This window comes from Monodelphis domestica, chromosome 1 (assembly GCF_027887165.1).
Source record: "Monodelphis domestica isolate mMonDom1 chromosome 1, mMonDom1.pri, whole genome shotgun sequence".
Classification (NCBI taxonomy): domain Eukaryota; kingdom Metazoa; phylum Chordata; class Mammalia; order Didelphimorphia; family Didelphidae; genus Monodelphis; species Monodelphis domestica.
The window spans coordinates 734,600,593-734,624,474 of NC_077227.1; the positions used below are offsets into that span (position 1 = coordinate 734,600,593).

A 23,882-nucleotide genomic window follows, 5' to 3' on the forward strand; every position below is an offset into this window, starting at 1 on the left:
TGGCCTGGGAGTAAAGAAAGCCTGGAGCCTGGCACACTTACCAGTTCCCTCAGGGGACTCTTAGCAAGTGACTTTTCCTCTGTTTGTAAAATGATTTTCTTCCCCTGTTAGAAGGTAAGCTCTCTGACAACAAGGACTATCTTGCTTTTTATATTTGCTTAGCCCAATGCCTGGCATAAAAGAAATCCTTAACTAATGCCTTTTCATGCATTAACAGTCATAATGTTTACAGTATTGCATGATATTAATTCTAAGAGGGGAGGTAAGAGTTTTACATTTAAAAAAATTTAAATAATATACATGAATAGTTTTTTAACCTTTAAACACTGTATATATTGCTATTTTTTTAAACCCTTACTTTCTGTCTTGGAATTAATATTGTGTATTGGTTCCAAGGCAGAAGAGTGGTAAGAGCTTGGCGATGGGGGTCAAGTGACTTGCCTAGGATCACACAGCCAGGAAGTGTCTGGGGCCAGATTTGAACCCAGGACCTCCCGTCTCTAAGCCTGGCTCTCCATCCACTGAACCACCCAGCTGCCCCCTATATTGCTATTCATGTTATTATTATCTGTACTTCCTAAAAAACAAAGCCTTTGTCTCTTTTCCCCTCTCTCATTTGCAGACTAATAGGGTTTATAAGAACTTAGAGTTTATAAAAACTGAACCCCAGACTTGTTGGATGATTATTGGGCAACTGGCCCTTGTCAGATCGTGGCCTGACCTACAAAGCTGAAGTTTTGGGAAACACATTAGTCATCACATATTCAGGTGAGGTCTCTCACCAAAAGAACCTAACTCTGAAATAGGGAGAGTTGTGGGAAGAAAAAGGTTCCATCTCAGCTCTCCTACCTTCACTCTGGGAAGTGGTGGGTAGCAGAACCAAAGTCTTGAGAAAAAAGAACTGGAAAGAATTATAGTAGTCCCCATCTAAGGATTTTTATCTAAGACGGGACAGAATTTCTCCAGCAAGGACTGCCACTGAACCTGAAGCTGGGTGTGGTAGAGACTAGGTTTCTCATGGAGGAATAGCCCTAGGGAGTCCAGCTGCTTTGCCCATCTAGTGCAGATGTTACACCCATCAGTAAACTTGGTAAAGACTTTGCACAGGAAGAAGAGACACTGAGGCCCTGCATTTCTAGAGAGAAAAGACATTGAAGTCTGTCGTTCCAAAATTCTGAGTTGCTTTGGTTACATGTTTTAACCTACACATGTATCTTCTTATCATTATACTTTAAGGATGAACCCACCACCAATGTTGGATACAGGAGAATAAGAGTAGTCTCTCATCCCATAAATATCCTTAATCTACTGACAAGCTGCCACAAAGGGACCTAGAGAAAGTCTCAAATAAGCAAATAGTCAGAATACTACAGAAAGTACTGCTCTTTGTACCAAGTAGGTTTTCAAAAAGATAATAATAAATAAAACATACAATGGATGGTAGTGGAAGACATAACAGATTTTTGTTAAGTGGGGGTGGGAGGGTTACTTGATGCAAACTCCAGAAATTATACCTAATAATGAAACAGATGGCAAACATAATACTAATACCTTGGATGATTCTAAAAAAAGGAGATGGACATACTTAGATTGGAATTCTTAAAAGTCATTTTTTAACTAATCGATCTGAATTCACGACATACCAATTACAGTAAAATAGAGTCATCTAAAAAGGTAAGATATGTGCTATAGCAATCATGAATGAATGCATTTTCTCGCTGCATTTGACAAAATACTTAAATTATTTTAGGACTTGAACATAGTACATGGCAATCGATGTTACAATATAAAAACCATAGAAGAAAAAGCCAAACTATCAAAGGATGTCAGTCTTGGTAGGGAAAGGCACCTTATATGCAGAAGAAGCTTGAGAAAACAGAAAATGAGATTCATATGTATCTGGAACATGCAGTAGAAAACTTGAATGATATGTTGTCCTTTTTAACAATTGCCCAACAATAACAAAACAAACTTTTAGAAAGGAATCCAGGAAATGGAAGTTTAGTGGGAAGGAAATTCCCCTCCCCATTATGACCCTTTGTTTGACATCATCAACCAGGGACCTGAAGATCTTTTACCACTGAGATATGCAAGTATAGACAAACCTTCAGAGAAAGGAAGTTGAAACCAACAAGATGGGAAACTGATCCCACAGGGACTGCTCCCCTGGGGGATGCTAGGCAAATTAAGGAACTATGATTGGTTCCTGAGAAGTGATGTGGGAGAGCCAGTGGTTGGAGAAAACTGCTTATGAGGCTAAACCAAGGCACTTCTCAAGCTCTCTCACACTCTTCTAGCTGGAACTTGGAACCTGAAGGAACCCCCGTTGGTGGCGAGCTTCAATCCATCAAACAGCAAATAGGGTACTCAGTTAAGCTACTCTCTACCTCTTTCCTACATTTCTCCCTCTTTACTATCACCACTTTGATTTAAAAAAGCTACTAAAGCTACTAGCAGTCTCATTATTTAATTTTAACTATTACAATTGGTAAGTGAAAGCAAAAATGGAAAGGTTAAAGTGGCCTGTGGGGTCACAAAGCAGAAGGCCAAAATAAACAATTCAACATCCATTTTTTTAAATGTGATTACAGAAACTAGAGAGCTAAAAATTTTAAAAAGATTGAATGCTAGAGAAGGGGAAGTGGAAGGTTTCCATTTATCTATACAGTGACCAGAAACCAAACATAGAAAGTACAACTTAGATCAAAAGAGAAACAGAAAACTTATGGACCATCAATATAATCCTTTACTTCAAGAGAGGTAACTAAATTGATTCTCTGCAAACCTAGGAAGTGGAACAACCAGAGAAGATCCATAATCAGTGACTCAGTGACTCATGAATTACTAGCAAGGCAGCTTCTTCCCAGGCTGATCCCACTCTTCTTAACAGATTGCATCATATATCTATTACCAAAAGATGAAAATATCAGTGACTCCTTCAAATATAGGCTTTATACAAAGCCTTTACTTTAAAAAAAAACCTATAAAAACATCTATAAGAAAATAAAACATTGGATGAGAACTATAATTAGGGTTCCACAAAGCCCCAGGTGTGAAGGTAACTTATTGTCAGTTCAGTAATTATTTAACAAAATATTATAAAATTTATATTTCTTTTGTTGATTACAATAAAACCTTTGACTCGGTTCCACACTTATCACTTATTCAGGTACTACAAATAAATAAAATCGAGCCACATACAAGTTCTAGACTGATTCGTACATGGAGAGCTCTTCTCTATTTCCAACATACCATTTGTGACTGACACAATTATATAAAAAACAATTGATATAAATGTAGAACTTTCCAGGAAGACAGTTTAAGTCCATTATGATTCTATCTAGTTTATTGTCTCTCTTAAAGAGCTAAGAAGGGCTTCCAAATTAAAGCAGAAATAGAACTAAACCATCTTAGTAATCATACATTATCCATGGATGATGTCAAGCTAGATTCGCTAGTCAAAAACACATGAAACAGACTTCCAGATCACGTGAGCAACAAGATGGAGGACTTCTCAAACATTTCCAAAATAGGTCTTATATACCAAACATAAAGCAATATCAGCTGTTTCCATGGTATAGGATATCCAGAATACCAAAAAACAAAAGGGGGGGGGGGTTAAAGTCCCCCTGTGGGCATCTGGTGGCTCAGTGGATTGAGAGTCAGGCCCAGAGACCAGAGGTCCTGGGTTCAAATCTGACCTCAGACACTTCCTAGCCATGTGACCCTGGGCAAGTCACTTGACCCCCATTGCCTACCCCTTACTACTCTTCTGCCTTAGAACCAATACACAGTATTGATTCCAAGATGGAAGGTGAGGGTTTAAAAAAAGTCCCCCCCCAAACCCAAGAAATTTACCCTGAGTTCATTTAGTACCCCTTCCACACTCACCCCCATGCTACTAGCAGCAAGAATGCACTAGCAGACCCAAGAGCACAACACAGGCTTACATTAAAACCCACCCCTCAAAAGGACTTACTTGTACAAAGATATTTATGGCAGCTCTTTTCGTAGTGGCAAAGAATTGGAAATCAAAGGAAGGTCCATCCATTGGAGCATGGCTGAACAAATTTTGGCACGTGTTGGTGATGGAATATCCTTGTGCTATAAAGAATAATAAGCCAGAGGATGTCAGAAAAAGCTGGAAAGATCTGCAGGAACTAATGCAGTGAAATAAGAAAAACCAGAACATTGCCCACAGTAGCAGCAATATTGGACGATGATTATCTTTGAAAACTTGGCTCCTCTCAGCAATGCACTGAATGGGGACAATTCTGAAAGAAAGGAAATGCTCTCCACCCCCAGAGAAAGAACCCTTGGAGTCAGCCTTCATATCGGTGTATTTACGGTTTTCTTCTGGGCTCTGGATCATGTATGAGTGTGCTCTTACAACAGTGACCAGGACCAAAAGTCTGCCATGAGTTGCATAGGAGCAAAACTTCCCTGCCAGGTCAGAGAATGGAGGACTGGTCATGAAGCAGGACACTGTGGGGGGGAGTACCAGGCCTGAGGGAAGAGCATCCAGCATCCAGCTGAGACCAGTTCTGACCACCTGAAAGTCAGTTGGATCAAAAACTTAGATAGGTGAACTATGAATTACCCAGGATGGGAGGAGGCTGAGACACTGTGAGATCCAGACCCCAGCAAAATCACGATCATTGGGGAAGGAGTTAGGAAGTGAGTAATAGGGGAAGTAATAGGGAAAATAAGCAAGGGGGAAAACAAAAAGTGCCAAAGATTTCAGGGAAAAGAAAACTTTTCAAAGACCTTACGTCTAAACAGATACATCAACAGGAAAAATAGCAACAATCGAAGGAAATATGACCTCCAAGTCTCATAAACACATTCAGTCATCTATAAACACAGACTGGAAATGAAGGAAAATGATCCAACACTTGATGGGACAGGACTCTAGAATTAGAGGAGAACCTGGAACCATAATATGCATCCCTGAGTGGTTTAAAAAAGGAATGACAATTATAAGAGCAGAATTTTTGTCTAACACAGCAAAAATAATAAGCAGGATAGAAAAACTTGAATCTGCAAAGGCCAATGATAAAAAAAAAATCCCCATATATTCCAAAATATCTGTGCTTTTTCTCAAGGTTCCCAAAGAATGCTTAGGAAAGACAGAGCCTGAGGGCTTCTTGTTGGAATTCAGTGGCCACAAGGATCTAAGAGCTAAGGTGATAATTATAAAGACCTTGGTCTCCTCCAGGCAAAATAGGGGGCACAGAAAGATAGCAAAGAGAAGGCTGTGGCCAAATATGTGGAGATTTATAAGCATCCTGAAGTCAAAGCTGAATGGGAAGAATGTGTTTAAAGCAACTGATACCTTTGTAATGCCAGTCTTGTGGTGTTCTTTTAGAAAAGACCATAGCTGGGGGCAGCTGGGTGGCTCAGTGGATTGAGAGTCAGGCCTAGAGATGGGAGGTCCTAGGTTCAAATCTCACCTCAGACACTTCCCAGCTGTGTGACCCTGGGCAAGTCACTTGACCCCCCATTGCCTAGCCCTTACCATTCTTCTGCCTTGGAGCCAATACACAGTATTGACTCCAAGATGGAAGGTGAGGGTTAAAAAAAAGAAGAAGAAGAAGAAGAAAAGACCATAGCTGAGCCCAGGTGGTACAATGGATAGGGCATGAGCCTGTTCCTGACTATGAATCTGACTTCAAACAGGAGGCAGGTCACCTAAACTTTCTCAACCTCAATTTCCTCATCTCTCAAATTGGAATAATACCCTCATTTTATAGTTGAGAAAACTAAGGCAAATAGGTTAAGTGAATTGTCCAGGGTCACACAGCTAGGAAGTGAGGTAGTATTTGATTGAACTCAAGTACCGATGTCCCAGGATTGTTGTGATGATCAAATGAGGTTAGGTTTGTAAATTGCTTTGCAAACCTTAAAGTACCACATAAATGCTAACTATTATTATTACTTGTATCCAAAAAAGAACCCACATAATATTAACAAAACATAGAGGCCAACTCTCTTATTTTATAGATGAGGAAAGTGAGGCACAGGATAATCGAGAATTGTCCAGTGGCTGAGTTTTTACTTCCAAGCCCAGTGAACTTCTAATCCAATTAAGCCCAAAAAATATTTATTTTAAATTATTATTTACATTTAAAATATTAAATACCTACCTTTATTTTTTTTAAACCCTTACCTTCCGTCTTGGAGTCAATACTGTGTATTGGCTCCAAGGCAGAAGAGTGGTAAGGGCTAGGCAATGGGGGTCAAGTGACTTGCCCAGGGTCACACAGCTGGGAAGTGTCTGGGGCCAAATTTGAACCCAGGACCTCCCATCTCTAGATCTGGCTCTCAATCCACTGAACTACCCAGCTGCCCCCAATACCTACCTTTATTAAGCATCCCTTAATGGTCAAGTGATCATCCTGTCTCTGCTTGAAGACCTCCATGGTGGGAGGACTCACTACCTTCTGGGAAAGCCCAAATGAGATAATATATGCAAAGTGCTGCATAAAGGTTACCCACTAATGATTATTACTGTTGTTAGAAATATTTTTCACTGTTAGGAGAATTTTCCTGACTTCTAAGACAAAATCTGTCTTTCTAGATTTTTTGAAGCATCCAAAAAACATTTATTAAGCAAAGCAAATCTAATTCTTTTTCCACAGGGCAGCCCTTCAGGTACCTGATGACCTCATTCATGGTACCCTGAAGTCTTCTTGTCTCCCAAGGAAACATTTTTCAAGCAAATCTTCTAATGCCATGATTTTGAAGCTTTCCACCATCCGAGGCATCTCCTGAGTGACCCTCTGTTTAGTGGTATGGGAGAGACCAGTAGAGTATTGCTACCCTCTCTACTCTTTGCCTAGAAGCAGCTAGGAAATACAATAGAGAAAGATCTTGACATATAATCAGGAGCACTTGAGTTCAAATACTGCCTCACTTTCTAGCTGTGTGACCCTGGACAATTCACTTAACCTATATGCCTTAGTTTTCTCAACCATAAAATGAGGGTGATAATATCATCTATGTGTATGTATCACAAGAATCAAATTAGATAACATTAGGGAAGAATTTGTTTCTTTGTTTTTCTACTCAGATACCTTCATTATACTTTTTTTTTAACATTGATAGCTCTGCAAAATGTGTTCTCCACCTAATCTTTTCCCACAATTTCTACATCAAGAAATAAAATATTTTGTTCAAATAAGATAATATGTGTAAAGTTCAAGGCACTTAGTAAGCACTTAATTAAAGGGCTGGTTAATTTGATTGAGTAAACAATTCAAAATTCAATAAATATATATTAAGCAACTATTATTTGACAGGTTGTGCTAAGCACTGGGGATAAAAAAAAGAAAAAAGGATGTGGGCAAATGTTAATTCCTATTTTCAAAGTACTTACAATCTAATGGGAGAGACGCCATGAATAAAAGTATTTAATATCCCATCCCTCCAAATGACTTCTTGGACCAAAATTAGAAGGGAAGTAACAAATTGGGGAAAAATCTTCATAACAAAAACCTCTGACAAAGGTCTAATTACTCAGATTTATAAAAAGCTAAATCAATTGTACAAAAAGTCAAGCCATTCTCCCATTGATAAATGGGCAAGGGACATGAAGAGATAATTTTAAGATGAAGAAATCAAAACTATTATTAAGCACATGAAAAAGTATTCTAAATCTCTTATAATCAGAGAGATGCAAATCAAAACCACTTGTACCACCTCAAATGTAGCAGATTGGCTAACATGACAGCAAAGGAAAGTAATAAATGCTGTAGGGGATGTGGCAAAGTTGGGACACTAATGCATTGCTGGTGGAGTTGTGAATTGATCCAACCATACTGGAGGGCAATTTGGAACTATCCCCAAAGGGCTCTAAAAGACTGTCTGCCCTTTAATCCAGCCATAGCAATGCTGGGTTTGTACCCCAAAGAGATAATAAGGAAAAAGACTTGTACAAGAATATTCATAGCTGCACTCTTTGTGGTGGCCAAAAATTGGAAAATGAGGGGATGTCCTTCAATTGGGGAATGGCTGAACAAATTGTGGTATATGTTGGTGATGGAATACTACTGTGCTCAAAGGAATAATAAAGTGGAGGAATTCCATGGAGACTGGAACAACCTCCAGGAGTTGATGCAGAGTGAAAGGAGCAGAACTAGGGGAACATTATACACAGAGATGGATACACTGTGGCACAATCAAATGTAAAGGACCTCTCTACTAGCAGCAATGCAATGATCCAGGACAATTCTGAGAAACCTATGAGGAAGAACACTCTCCACATCCAGAGGAAGAACTGTGGGAGTAGAAACACAGAAGAAAAAACAACTCCTTGATCACATGGGTTGGTGGGGGATATGATTGGGGATATAGACTCTAAACAATCATGCTAGTGCAAATATCAATAATATGGAAATAGTTCTTGATCAATGATACATGAAAACCCAGTGGAATTGCATGTCGGCTGTGGTAGGGAGGTAGGGTTAGGGGAGGGAAAGAACAGTAATCTCTTAACCATGGAAAAATATTCTAAATAAATAAAAATTTCCAAAACTTAAAAAAAAAAGATTACTTAGTATTTATTTGTATCTTTTTTTTTAACTTGCTAATCTGTATAGAATATGAACTTGGGTCCAGAGAACATTTCATTTTTGTCTTTGCATACTCAGCCCCCCAGATGGTGCCAGTCATGTAACAGGCTTTTAAATACTTGTTGAAGGAAACTGATGGCCAAGAAAGTATTTGAAAGAATACAACAAGGATGATGAAGGGGCTCTAGTCTAAGCCAGATGAGAATCAATAGGAGCAAAGGCTCTGACTCTATTGTGCATGGGCCCCCTTTGGCAGTGTCTAGTAAAGCTTATGGAATTCTCAGAATAATGTTTTTAATTGCACAAAACAGAATTCATAGGATTATCAAGGAAACTGATTCCATTGAAATACAATTATTAAAATATTATTTTAAAAAACAAGATCAGAAAACTGAACAGGGATAAAAAGAAATGTACCTTCTTCTCAGTAGCACATGGTACTGTAAAAATTAAAATTAATCTCAATAATAAAATTATTATATTTTAGGAGATTTATTAATGATCATTAGAAATAAAGGAACAAAGAGGATACAAAATAAAGACCATGTGCCCATGGCTGATTAGTCAAGTTCAAACCCAAATCACCACCACCACCATGCTTGCTGCCCACCAAAGAGAGAGGGCCAGCAGGCCCATCCACTCAATTTATTTCCTGTCTACAGGAAATAAGATAAGAAATCAGTGAGCCCCTGGTAAATATAGTTCTTTTTTAGGGTAACAGATTTTCAATTATACAGTACATATACAATTGACCATGTACTCAGGCATAGAAATATTGCAAACAAATGCAGAAAAGCAGAAATAATAAATGCGCTTTTTCAGATCATAATGCAGTAAAAATAATTAACAAGGGTCCATGGAAAGACAAATTTAAAATTAATTGGAAACTAAATAATCTAACTCTTCAAAACATTTGGGTCAAAGAAGAAATCATAGAAACAATTGCAGACTTCATTAAAGAGAATGACAATGAGAAAACATCATATCAAAACCTATGAGATACAGCCAAGCAGTACACTATAGCTGAGTGCCTATACCAACAAAATAGAGAGGGAGGAGATCAATGAATTGGGCTTGCAACTTAAAAAATTAGAAAAAGAACAAATTGAAAATCCCCAGATAAAACTAAATTGGAACTCCTAAAAATTAAAGGAGAAATTAATCAATTTGAAAGTAAAAGAACTATTAAACTAACAAATAAGACTAGAAGCTGATATTTTGAAAAAACAAATAAGATAGACAAAATACTAGTTAACCTAATTTAAAAAAAGAAAGAAGAGAATCAAATTAACAGTATCAAAGATGGAAAGGGTGATCTCACCTCTAATGAAGATGAAATTAAGGTAATTATTAAGAATTACTTTGCTTAATTATATGGCAACAAATATTACAATCTAGGTGAAATGAATGAATATTTACAAAATATAAATTGCCTAGATTAACAAAAGAGGAAATAGAATACTTAAATAATCCCATCTCAGAAAAAGTACTTGAACAAGCCATCAAGGAACTTCCTAAGAAAAAATCCCCAGGGCCAAATGGATTCACAAGTGAATTCTAACATTTAAAGAATAAATAATTCCAATACTATACAAATTATTTGACAAAAGAAGCAATGAAGGAATTTTACCAAATTCCTTTTATGACACAAATATGGTACTGATTCCAAAGTGTTAATTTTATGGTTGGACTGAATATTTAATTGGTTGCCAGGGATTTAATTTCTAAATCCCAAAAATGAATTACTAAAGTCAAATGGAATTTATGGTAGTTTATTTTATTATAATGGGAAGATATTAAGAAAGAGAAAAGGGGAGAGAGAGAGAGAGAGAGAGAGAGAGAGAGAGAGTGCTCTACCTTCCTCTGAACCAGGTAGCAATTCTAAGGCCCTAGCCAGGGGAAAGGAGTTTCAAGACAATGGGCCTCTCTTGGAGGCTCACACATCTAGGAAGGGAAAGGAAGGAAATCAGCCTTTACACTCACCATAGTGACCGTCTAAAAGGAAAGCAGTCTGAAGTCTCCTGCATGAACTCCTCCAGGGTCGAGTTCCACAGCCAAGTTTGAGTGTCTGTCTTCTTCTCCAAGTATCTGTGTTCACTCCAAGTGTCTCCCTTCAAGTGTGTCTGTATCTCCCTGTTTCCACTTTTAAAGACCTTTTTCTCTTGTGTCACTTCCTCTAAATTTTTACATCTACCAATCACAGCTGATGCTCCACTCCAGGACTGCCCACTCTTTCACACGTGGGTCACAGACCTCCCACTCAATGTATGAAATGGGTGTTCACATCTTTTTATGGTTAAAATCCCAAATGGATAGATCTTCATACTCAACTTTAAGTACTGTGTTTACACTTTGGGGATTAAAATCTAAAAATAGACAGGGGATTACAATTTAATCTTCACAATCAAGGAAGAGCTAAGTACCTTCATTGTTACAATCAGGGGAGAGCTAAATCCAATCTTCACCAAAGCCAGACAGACCAAAAACAGAGAAAGAAAACTACAGACTAATCTCCTTAATGAACATAGATACAAAAATCTTAAATAGAATACTAGCAAAAAGACTCCAGCAAATTATCTCTAAGATTATTCACTATGATCAGATAAGATTTTTACCAGGAACGCAAGGATGGTTTAATATTGGGGAAACCATCCACATAATTGACCATGTCAATAACCAAACCAACAGAAAAAGCCTTTGACAAAATATGACACCTATTCCTATTGAAAACACTAGAAAGTATAGGAATCCAAGGACCATTCCTCAAAATAATAAACAGTATATAATTAAAACCATCAACAAGTATCACTTGCAATGGAGACAAGTTAGAAGTCTTCCCTATGAGATCAGGAATAGAGCAAGAATGTCCTTTATCGCCTCTATTATTTAATATTGTTCTAGAAATGCTAGCGATAGCAATTGGTGAAGAAAAAGAAACTGAAGGGATTAAAATAGGCAACAAGGAAACCAAACTATCACTCTTTGCAGATGATATAATGGTTTACTTAAAGAATCCAGAAAAATCACTAAAAGACTAGTAGAAATAATTAACAAGTTCAGCAAAGTAGCAGTATACAAGATAAACCCACATAAATCATCAACATTTCCACATATTTCCAATATAATTCAGCAGTAAGAGTTGGAAAGAGAAACCCCATTTAAAATCACTTTAGACAATATAAAGTATTTAGGAATCTATCTGCCAAGACAAACAGAGGAATTATATGAACACAACTACAAAACTTTTCACAGAAATAAAACTGGATCTAAACAACTGGAAAAACATTAATTGCTCCTGGGTAAGATGAGCTAATATCTTAAAAATGAGAATCCTACCCAAATTAGTCTACTTATTCAGTGTCATACCTATCAAACTACCAAAACACTTTTTTATAGAATTAGAAAAAATTAGAACAAAGGTCATCTGGAAGAACAAAAGATCAAGAATATCAAGGGAAATAATGAAATAAAAAATGTGAAGGATGGGGGCCTAGCAGTACCACATCTTAAACTGTATTATAAAGCAGTGGTCATCAAAACAATATGGTAATGACTGAGACATAAGAGTGGATCAATTCCATCAATGGAATAGACCAGGGATAAATGACCTCAGCAATCTAGTATTTGATAAACCCAAAGACCCAGCTTTTGGGACAAAAACTCACTATTTGACAAAAACTGCAGGGAAAATTGGAAAACAGTATGGGAAAAATTGGGTTTAGAGCAACATCTTATATTCTGTGGCAAGATAAATTCAAAATTGGTGTATGACTTAAATATAAAGAGTAAAATCATAAATAAATTAGGTGAATATAGAATAGTATACCTGTCAGATCTGTGGGAAAGGAAGGAATTTAAGACTAAGCAAGAGATAGAGAATATTGCAAAATTTAAAATTAATTACTTTGATTATATCAAATTAAAAAGGGTTTGTATAAACAAAACCAATGCAACCAATATTAGAAGGAAAGTAACAAACTGGGAGAATATTTTTATAACAAAACTCTGACAAAGGTTTAATTTTCCAAATATATAAGGAACTAAGTCAAATTTACAAAAAAAAAAAAATCAAGCCATTCCCCAATTGACAAATGATTAAGGGATATGAATGGGCAGTTTTCACATGAAGAAATCAATACCATCAATAAGCACATGAAAAAGTATTCTAAATCCCTCTTGATTAGAGAAATGCAAATTAAAACAACTCTGAGGTACCACCTCACACTTAGCAGACTGCCCAATATGGCAGGAAAGGAAAGTGATAAATATCGGAGGGCATGTGGCAAAACTGGGGCACTAATACATTGCTGGTAGAGTTATGAACTGGTCCAACCATTCTGGAGGGCAATTTGGAACCATGCGCAAAGAGCTTTAAAAGAATGCCTACACTTTGACCCAGCCATATCACTGCTGGGTTTGTACCCTAAAGAGATAATAAGGAAAAAACTTATACAAAAATATTTATAACCAGGCTCTTAATGGTAGCAAAAAAAATTGAAAAATGAGGGGATGCCCTTCAATTGGGGAATGGCTGAACAAATTGTGGTATATGTGGGTGATGGAATACTATTGTGCTCAAAGGAATGATGAGCTGGAGGGATTCCACGTGAACTGAAATGACCTCCAGGAATTGATGCAGAGTGAAAGGAGCAGAGCCAGGAGAACATTGTACACAGAAACTGATACATTGTAGCACAATTGAATGTAATTGACTTTGCTACTAGCAGCAATGCAATGACCCAGGACAATCCAGAGGAACTTATGTTGTCCACAATCAGAGAAAGAAATGTGGGAGCAGAAATGCATTAGAAAAATATGTGATTGATCATATAATGTGGTGGTGATACAATTAGGATTTTAATGTTAAAGAATCACTCTACTGCAAATATGAATAAAATGGAAATAGGTTTTCAACAATAATATATGTATAACCCAACAGAACTGCTTGTCAGATTCGGGAAGGGGGAGGAAAGAGCTGGTGGGGAGGGGTCATGAATCATGTAACCGTGAAAAAATATTCTTTTTTTTTTAAACATTATTTTATTTGGTCATTTCCAAACATTATTCATTGGAAACAATGAATCATTTTCTTTTCCTCCCTCCCCTACCACCTCTCCCCTAGCTGATGCATGATTCCACTGGGTATCACATGTGTTCTTGATTCGAACCCACATGAAAAAATATTCTAAAGAAAAAAAATAAAATTAAAAAAAACAAGGTCACAGACCTCAAGTTAAGATCCCCTAATGAAAGAAAATGTCTGACTTTGAGAGAAAGTTGGGTAAAGATGGGTTAAAATATGACAGATTTCTTCAATTATGTGAAAACAGGAGTATGCTAGTAAATATTTAACAACTGGATCTTCAGGCATGTGGGGGGAGTACCAATTACATACTTTTAAGTTCATGCTGCATTGTTAACAATTTTTTCTATCTTTTTCTTAAGTCTTGACAGTCAATTACCCAATCAATTAATTTGTATGGTTTGCGAATCTCTGTGGTATAAGAGGCTCACACTGAAAATTTAACAATCAGCTTTTAGAAGCTGATCAGTAAGGCTCTACTAGACCCCTTGTTTGAAGGGCTGGCCTCCATGATCAGGTTTAGATTTATTCTGCCACAAATAGCAGCATTGGTTGGAAACTGAAAAGAGGAAAATTTAGACTTGGTATCAGGGAAAACAAGCAGCCCCAAAGTAGAGTTGGCAGCCTTAGAAAGAGGTGGGTGCCCCCTCACTGGAGGCTTTCCAAAGACTGGAAGGCCACTTCTCAGGGATACTGCAGACTCCCATGGGGCCTTAGTGGGGGGTTTGAGGGCCACTGAGGTCCCTTCCAGCGTCAAGGATTTGTGACTGTGGGAAATGAATCCTCTGAATGGGAGAAGGACATAGAGTGTCATTGAGGGATTATAATCTCCTAGTTTTATTGCTGCAAGACCCCTCAGAGGCCATTTGATCCAACCCTCTCATTTTACAGATGAGGAAACTGAGGCCCAAATCAGTCAGTTTCACAGACAGCAAATGTCTCTGCCTGACCAGGGCTAATCATTATAACAGAGTAAGCCCACAGGAAAACTACAAGAGACAGACTCCTAGAAAAGCAAATGTGGAGGTGTTCATTTAGTCATTTAGAGACTTCGCTGAAGCACCTGGGTTCCACTATGTGGTTTGTCTTTTTAATAAAACTGGGCTTCCCCTCTTTTTTTATTAGCCCAGCACAATTTAGCATCTGTTTTTTCCAGGAGCCAGCTATCAAACTGCCAGAGAGAGGCCCACCAGAGTAGACATCCGTCCGCATTCCCCTAGTTCCCTGGGGCCCCCAAAACCACAGGTGTCCGGCTTGGCTTCTCCAGGCCAGAAGAGAACCCATCAGTGCCCACCAAGAAATAGATGGAACCAATTAGGACCAGGGAAACATTTGGGGTCCCCCTGACCCTTCCAGGTGGCAAGGCTTAAGCTCTCTCCCTTCAGGAACAAGGCCTAGTCTGTCCCACCCCCAGCTTATTTCTTTCTCCTTTTTTCATTTATTTGGCTCCAGTGGCCTCTGGGCTGCCAAATATGTTTGTTTACCTATGCATTTCCTGGTGCTGGAAAAGTCACAGATAGTGAGCTGGGAGGAGAAGGGCATGAGATACTGGAGCTTGGATGGATGGGGAGTTGGGGGTACAGCTGTTCCATCTGACCTGGGAGCCTTTATCCCCCAAGGGAACAACTCCACACCCCATCCAGGGCTACATCTGGAGGCCACATCTGGGAGCAGTGACTTCCCTGGCTTTTTCCAGGAGGGGGAGCAAGGATGGATGTGTGTGGAGGGAAGAGGAGAGAGAAAAAGAGAGGGGAGTGGGGCAATTCCTTCCAGACCACCCAGGAAGCTGCAGTCCAAATCTAAACCAAAACTTGCCACCCCTTCTACATTCTCTGCTACCTCCCCCTGAGTCATGGTCTCAGCTGGTAACTGCATTCTCTCCATGATGGATCATATACTGCTATCTCTCTGCTTTTCTCTTGGTTCTCCTCCTATATCTCTGACATCTACATTGCCTCCTTTACTTTCTGTAGTGAAAATGCCTCTGCACTGTAAGGAATAAATTTTAATGGTTTGACTAAAATATATGAAAATTACAAATAATAATGGTGGTTGTCAATTCAAAGTATTATTGCTCAAAGTCAAAATGACTTTAATAGCTTTTATTTACAAAGAAGTGGAAAGAGTGAAAGCAGAGAAATACAAAAGGATAGAGAAGACATTAGCCTCTCTAACTAAATATTGCTCCAATGCTCAACTCAGCCAGGACTTGTTGATCTTCAACCAGATTGAAACTCTCTCCAGAAGACAGGAAGGGAAAGCCAGCTATCCACTCACCCAAATTCCCTCCAAGAGGCAGGTCAAGACAATGACTCAAACTAAAGGTGACTCCTGAGGCCAGCTTTCTTCCTTAAGCCAACTTTTTTTTTTTTAAGCTGACTTCCTTCTTGAAGTCCAACTCCTTCTTGAAGCAGACTTTCTTCTTAAAGTTGACTTCCCTAGCTCCGGAAATTCAGGGCCTTTTATAGAAGCTTCTTGTCCCTTCCCATCTTCACAAGGACCAATCACAGCTTCCAAATTGCCCAGCACTGTTCAGGGGGTAGTGTTTGTGGGAACCACTTCTCACCTTCTGGAGAGGTAAATACTCATCAAAAGGGTTCACAGATTCCTGGATAATTGAGATATGAATTCTCATTTCCTGGCTGATTGAGTTGAAAGGGTAGAGAGCTCCTCCACCTAGTGCTAAGTAGGATGTTCAAGCTTTTGTTGATTCAATTCAAAAATACACATAGAAGAGTTAATCTTGCCTTCACAATCTGATGAGGTACTAAGTAACGGTACTTAAATTATTGTTAACCAAAGTGTTAACTTTAACTAGGCAAAGAGAAAAAAGGATTCCCTTTTTACAAGTGTAAACTCAGAATAGACAAAGAACCAAGAATTTCCTTTCACAGCAGGCAGCTGGGTGGCTCAGTGTATTGAGAGCCAGGTCTAGAGATGGGAGGCCCTGGGTTCAGATTTGACCTCAGATATTTTCTAGCTGGGTGACCCTGGGCAAGTCACTTAACCCCCATTGCCTAGCCCTTACCACTCTTCTGCTTTGGAATCAATACACAATATTCAATCTAAGATGGAAGATAAGGGTTCAAAAAATAGCTCTGGATTTGGAGCAAAGAGAGAACTGGGTTCAAATTCCAGTTCCAATAATAAGTGATATAGAGAAGCCATTTAGTCTTTAATGCCCAAAGGAACTCTCTCTAAGACTATTAGTTATAGGAGAAGTGCCAGTTCATATGGATAGAGGTAATTTTCTCACTCCAATGAGATAAAAAATAAATAAGATACAAATAAACAAATCAACTATAAATAAATAAATGTTTAAAAATTTAACTGGACATTGGCTAAGGCTTAGTCCTTGATATCTGCTCCCTCTGTTGTCTCTATCCCTTGGAGAGCTTATCCATTCTCCCAGTTGCCTCTGGTCTCCTCCACAGCACCTAATTCTGGGCTGAGGACCCCAAAATAGGAGCTTAGCAAATGGTCAATTCTTTTAAATAACAGCTTCCCATCTGGCTTAGCTCCTGGACCTCAGGCTGCTAATTCTCTAGACCTTTAGAATACCAGAAGGTCAGAGCCCAGTCCGGTACTCCTTTACCCAATAGCAGGAAAGAAGAAACACAAGCAACAGCAGCATCCTTACTAGCTCTGTGACCCAATGCAAACTCAATTCCCACTCTACAAGCCTCAGTTTCTTCATCTGTAAAATGGCAACCACAATCCTTGAATTCTGCTGCCACTATTCACTGTTTATCCTTCCAGTGTTTTCTCTGTGTGGATCTAATGATCCACACGTTGTCTCTCCCATCAGACTGTGAGTTCCCTGAGAAGTGGGAATGGTTTTTGCATCCCTTTGCATCTCCTGCACTTAATACATTCTTGTTGACTGACTGACTTCATCTCTCCAACCCCAATTTCTTCATCAATAAAAGAGGATAAAAGTATCTTTGGTACTTTTCTTGTCAGATTCCAGTGAGTGCCCCATTGAAGGATTTCTATGACAAAAGCATATTATGACCCTTGAAGGGGTTCAGAAAAGAGAGTTACATTTACCTCCTCCAGGCACACAAACCAATATATGTGAAAAGCTTTGTAACCCTAAAACCCCATATCCTTATCCATTTATTTCTTTTTCTAGGCAATGGGGGTCAAGTGACTTGCCCAGGGTCATACAGCTGAGGCCAGATTTGAGCCTCCGTCTCTGGACCTGACTCTCTCTCTCAATCCACTGAGCTGCCCCCTCATTATCCATTTATTATTATTATTATCATTATTGTGATTTTGTTACTACTACAACTAATATGTCAGTAGCTCAGAAATCAAGGATCTGAACGGTTCCTAAAGAAGACATGGTAAAGCATGCCCCAACATCTCAAGAGAGAGGTGGGAGACTATGGGTACAGAACGAGGCATACGTTTTCAGACTTGGCCAACATGTCGATTGGTTTTCCTCTATACCACCTCTGCCATTTGCCTGGGAGACATTGGACAAGTCATTTCCTTTCTATGTGAAGAGATCGAGCTCCCCGCACAGATCCACATGGGTTCTAGTACCCTAGTAGGGAAGCCAAGGCCTGGAAATGGGCTTAAGTTTGAGGTTGGAGATGCCTAGAGAAAATAAGAGAAGAGAGACCCAGAGAAAGATCCAGCACGGTGTCAGTCCGGAAGACAAGTCTGAGAGAGAGAGGACTTGTCTCTGACCGGTTTATCGGATCACTCACATCTTTGGGGGTTGCTGGGTATCCTCCAAAGAAAGGAAACAGCAAACGTTTGCATAAGATGCCAAGTCTAATGACAAAGATAATGAAGCAGGTGGTAAAACAATTGTTCAGCCAGGTGGCAAGGAAGAAGTTATTGGAAAGTCCTTCCTCATCTAAGTTGAACCTTTCTCTTCCTGGAACTGTAACAATTATTTTATATCTCTACTAATAAAAATATTATATTTTATGAGGTTTCTTAAGGATTATTAGAAATCAAGGATACAAAATAAAAACCATGTGCCCATGGCTGATTAGCCCATTCAAAATCCCCACCCTTAGCTTACTTACTACATCATTGCAATGGAAGAGAAGGTGGGAGGCGTTACTGCCAGTTAAATACCAATTGTGATCTCGGCCAACCTGGGGACTCAGGTGAGATTACAGGGAATTCTGGGAAACACCAAGGACTTCTGGGGATTGAAGTCTGGGGTCGAAAATCTCCATTTATACAGAACCCTGGTCAAAACTGGTTCAGACGTTCAAGGTCAGCCTTTGAGCTTGTAAAAGACCTTCTGAGGCTGTCTGCCAGCAACTGTAGCTTTTAATCATGGAAGTTTAATTTGAAGTTCACCAATTTTTTAGCCCAATCCAATCGAAGGATCCAGTATGGATCAACCGTGTGAAATATTAGCACTATATCCCAATAAGTCTGATCCATGAACACGCTGCTTGTTAGAATCAGCTTTTGGATACATATTTCATGATTCATCATTCACTGAAACCCTTCACTGTGGGCCTCGATTTCCTCTTTCCTGAACTTGTTTGTCCATAAGCTTAGAAAGTGATGTCCCGACTTTGCATGAATTGTATTTAAGTGAAGTAGAGCTGCACAAAGTCCCTCAGCCTCAGTTTCTCTTCCAGAGTCATCAAGATCCAGTGGCAAGACAACAGGGAAGACAACTGGAGATCAGCCGGGAGGCCGTGGATGGCCTTGGCATCTTCCACGTCTGACCAAGCTCTAAAGGCTCCACAGAACCTGCTTCAGCCACTCTCGTGGCCATTGGAGCAAATTGTTCTCATCCATCCCTTCCTCACCGGGAAGTCTTCACTTGCTTGCAGTAGACACTAGATGGGTCCCTTCTAGATCTACCTGTAGCATTCTTACCTGACTCTATTTGGGGTTTTCTTGGCAAAGATACTGGAGTTGTTGGCCATTTCCCTCTCCAGCTTATTTGACAGGTGAGGAAACTGAGGCAAACAGGGTTAAGGGACTTGCCCAGGGTCATATAGCTAGTGAATGTCTGAGGCCAGATCTGAACTCAGGAATGAGTCTTTCTGACTCCAGGCCTGGCATCCTATCCACCATACCACTTGTCTACTGAATAAATGATCAGATTTGGCAATCCGGAGAGCACTGAGAAGCAGCTAGGTGGCTCATGGAATACAGAGCCAGGCTTGGACCCAGAAGATAAAATCTGACCTCAGCTGCTTCTCCTACACGTGTGATCCTGGTCAAATCACTTAACTCCAACTGCCTAGTCTTTACCATTGTTTAAGGAGGAGAGGGACAGTCACTGGGAAGAGTATGTTTAAAGAAGATGTATGGGGGCAGCTGGGTGGCTCAGTGGATTGAGAGCCAGGCTCAGAGAGGAGAGGTCCTGAGTTCAAATTTGAACACAGACACTCCCTAGCTGTGTGAGCCTGGGCAAGTCACTTAACTCCTATTGTCTAGTCCAGAGGAGAAGGAGGAGGAGGAGGAGAAGCAGCAGCACCTGGCATACAGGCATAGGTGTTTAATAAATGTTTATTGATTTGATTGATACTATTAGTATGCAGCAGGCAAGATCTGAACCAAGATATCAAAGTCTGGGTCTTCTTAAATATTCTCCTATCTGCCATGCCTCCTTTTTCATAATTAATCTTGGGGTTAAGGACAGCCAGGTGGTGCACGACAAGAATCCTCTTCCTGAGTTCAAATCCAGCCTCTACACACTTGTCAGCTGTGTGACCCTGGACAAGTCCCTTAACCCTTTTTGCCTCCGTTTTCATCCGGGTCGTGAAGAGCCAACCAGGCAGCATGAATAGAATCAGCTTCTTAGCACAAAGTCGGTGGTGGATAAATATTTGCGAGTGGAATGAAATGCCACGAAAACAACGTTATCCGAATGTTTGGGAAGGACCGGGAGAATGTTGATCCCAGCTGAAGAACTTCTCCAGGGGGGAGTTCCAGGGAAACAGATAAGAGTAGCTGAGAGACGCCACTGAGTCACCCTCTTTGGCGGCTTGCAGCCATTAATAAGAACGATCTCCCGGCTGCGGAGCTTGGCTTAGGCTCGGGCCAGTTCGAAGGGGGCGGGCTGAGAAGGGGCCTCCCATCCCCGGGATTCCGCCTTCTCTCTGCTAGGCTGGCGTGGTGCAGAGGCCGCAGTGTTGGGGTAAATCCCTACGCCTGGGGCCACGCAAACGAACTAGATCTTTGCCCCATCCAGAGACCCGAATCTGCCCGGGAATTTCTCAGAGGAACTGCGGAGCTGGATGAAGCCTCAGAGATATGGCGGGGGGAGGGAGGCGTGGCTTTGGGGCTCTGCGGTCAGCGGGGAAAGTCACTTTCCTCCTGGAGCCTTGGGTTCCATTGTTGCAGCACAACAAAATTAGACGAGATTGCAAACCCTTATTTATTTTTTTTAAACCCTCACCTTCCATCTTAGAATCAATACTGTGTATTGGCTCCAAGGCTGAAGAGTGGTAAGGGCTAGACAATGGGGGTCAAGTGACTTGTCCAGGGTCACACAGCTGGGAAGTGTCTGAGGCCAGATTTGAACCCAGGACCTCCCATCTCTAGGCCTGACTCACCACCCAGCTGCCCCCATAGTTCTTTTTTTTTTAATGATTTCACTGCAACATCTCTTTGGACAGTAGCCGCCCTGTTTACGCTAATAATGGTCATGACAGAAACTCTTTTTCCTCTTTAGGATTCCCAGAAGGCTCGCGGGAGGCAGGCACTAGACTATTCCTCAATCAGCCAACTTCCATTTTACAGATGAGGAAACTGAGGGTCAGAGGTTCACTGGGGCAAGGTCACAGCTCGAGTTAAGTGGCAGAACCAAAACCAAGCTTGGTGGCCGGATGGCAGACCGACTTCTGTCTTCCCATCACTGGGCTGCGTGGGGCTTCCACTCGGCACCCGGAGACGCAGATACCAGCAGAGAGAGAGCCGAGCAGGGCAGAAGGAGGAAGCAGACGTCGGGGCTCGGGGTCAAGGCGGGGCCAGGAGGGCCGTCCAGGCCGGCAGGGGTGGCCCCCCTCCAAAATGGAAGAAGGGGCCAGAGGGAGACCCGGGCCAGCCCAGCGGCGGCGGCGGCGGCGGGAGGGCGCGGGGCCCGATGGGAGAAGGTTGCGGGTGGCTTCTGTGGCTCCGACATACTTCCAAGTCTTACGGGGTGACTCAGAGCCCCGCTAAGCTCACAAAGCCTCCCGCTGAGCTGACCAAGCTTCCAGCTCCAGTGAATACGATATAAACTGCGGACTTCCTCCCACAGCCTCCCACGGCTCCCAAGTAACAAGTGAATTCCTCAAGAGCCTTCGGGAGACTGTGCGCTGCCTTTGTTTGCTAATGCAAGAGGATTATTCTAATGGCAGATGAGGGAAGGGGACAACCGCTGCAATAGACCCTGAGGTCCTGAGAGAGACAGAGACAGAGGGAGCCAAAGAGAGACAGAGACAGAAAGACTGAGAGACAGAGGGAGACAGTGAGAGACAGAAAAAAACAGAGACAGAGAGAAACAGAGAGAAAAACAGAGACAGAAACAGAAAGACAGAGAAGGAGAGAGACAGACAGAGGGAGACAGAGACAGACAGACAGACAGACAGACAGACAGACAGAGGGAGTCAGAAAGGCAGAGACAGACAGACACAGAGAGACAGAGAGAGAGAGAGAGAGAGAGAGAGAGAGAGAGAGAGAGAGAGAGAGAGAGAGAGAGAGAGAGAGAAAAGGAGAACTGATCCCCTTAGCTCTCCATCACTCTCTCCCTGGGACTCATCGATTGACTTCTTGTCCTGAAACTGCTACTTTTCCACAAGAGACCTGAGAACGTGAGAGGCCAAATCAAAGCAGGATCTCCAAGCTCTGGAAAAACCCATTGCGGTCCTCAGTGATCAGGGTGCTGAAGTCAGCCAGATGAGCCCCTCCTGAGCAGAACCTACGTCTTTCTCCCTGTTTTCCTGGCCTGAGGGAGCTCCCCAACAAGCCCCCCAAGCCCTCCTAAGCCCAGTGGCATCCTTCCCGGGGGCTGCCTCCCCCTCAGCCTTCTCCTTTTCGTTTTGGAGTTGGAAGTCTCTCTTTTACCACTGGTCTCTCTGGCTGAGTCCCAGCTCCCTCTGCAATCCAGCCACCAGCTTTGCCTCTTCCTGAATTCTTGGGAGTTTGATTTTTCTTGTATGATTTCCTGCCTGCTGCCTCCCCCAGTAGAAGATCCAGAACAAGAAGGGACTTTAATCATCTAGTCCAGCCCTTTTGTTTTACAGATGAGGAAACTGAGGCTCAGAAAGCTTAAGAGTTTTGCCTAAAATCATGTAAGTAGTAAACTTCAGTGATGGATTTGAACCCAGGTCCTCTCCTTCAGAACTAGTGCTTTTTCCAGGGTATTGCACTGCCTCCCACACCAGAGGTATCTGAATATGTCTCCCCCATCAGACCAGGGGGTTGGAGAGGCTGGACCTTCTTTCATTACTGTATAAGCCTCAGATGGACTTTGTGAGAAGTCATGTTTGTCAGGTCATTGGAGGAGGAAAAATAAATGGAAGAGGAATGGAGTGGGGAGGAAAATTCAGGGCCTCCCCAGTGGGGATTTGGGGAGGTGGGCAGACAGGGTACCCGGCTCCAAGGGCCAAGCCCTTCAGTCACAACTAGCTGAGAGTCTGAGGAAGACTCTAAAGGGCCCTGAGTCAAACTACAACGTCCCACCACCCCCCTGGCTCCCCCAGGCATCAAGAGGCTCTCCATAGACTTGGAAAACATCCTCCCCTGTCTGGCTCTCCCATCCCTCCTTATTTGATTCTTTCCCACCCAAAGGCAAAGCAGACTAGGGAATGGGCAGAAACATGACCTCCCCTGGATGGCTCCTTCCAAAGCAGATGTTTGCCAGATATGGCTGCTCCTGAATACCATGGATACCATCTGTGAGCACTTCCAGATGTGTGGGTGGATTAAGCCAACTTCTTGGCCACAGTCTCAGCCATCTCACTGGGAATTCAGATTCTTGTTGGTATGGAAAGAGATGGCATCCACTCCCCAAGTCCCCACCTCAAAGGTGGCAGAGGTGTGATGTGACAAATCCCAGAATCATTTATGACTTTCCATTGACAATCCCCACTGCCCCAGCCCACAGAGAAATCTTCATCCTCGCACAAGGAGCATTGCCAGATTCTAGTTGTTTTCACTGGCTGGCCCCATGTCTGGAGGGCTCTCCTTCCTCACTCCACATCCAGGCTTCTTCAAGTTCCAGCTAAAATGGCACCCCTTCTTCCCTC

At 41.3% G+C, this 23,882-nt stretch overlaps 1 protein-coding gene across 2 annotated transcripts in view; it reads right to left on the minus strand.

Annotated features, from left to right (window-relative positions):
- Positions 1–23,882, minus strand: part of LOC103094158 (uncharacterized) — a 66,894-nt gene that overhangs the window by 2,758 nt on the left and 40,254 nt on the right. For both annotated transcript variants that reach the window (XM_056813702.1, XM_056813698.1), the window contains one exon: positions 3,980–4,104. The gene's annotated coding sequence lies outside the window, so the exon portion shown is untranslated. The remainder of the gene's footprint in view (positions 1–3,979; positions 4,105–23,882) is intronic.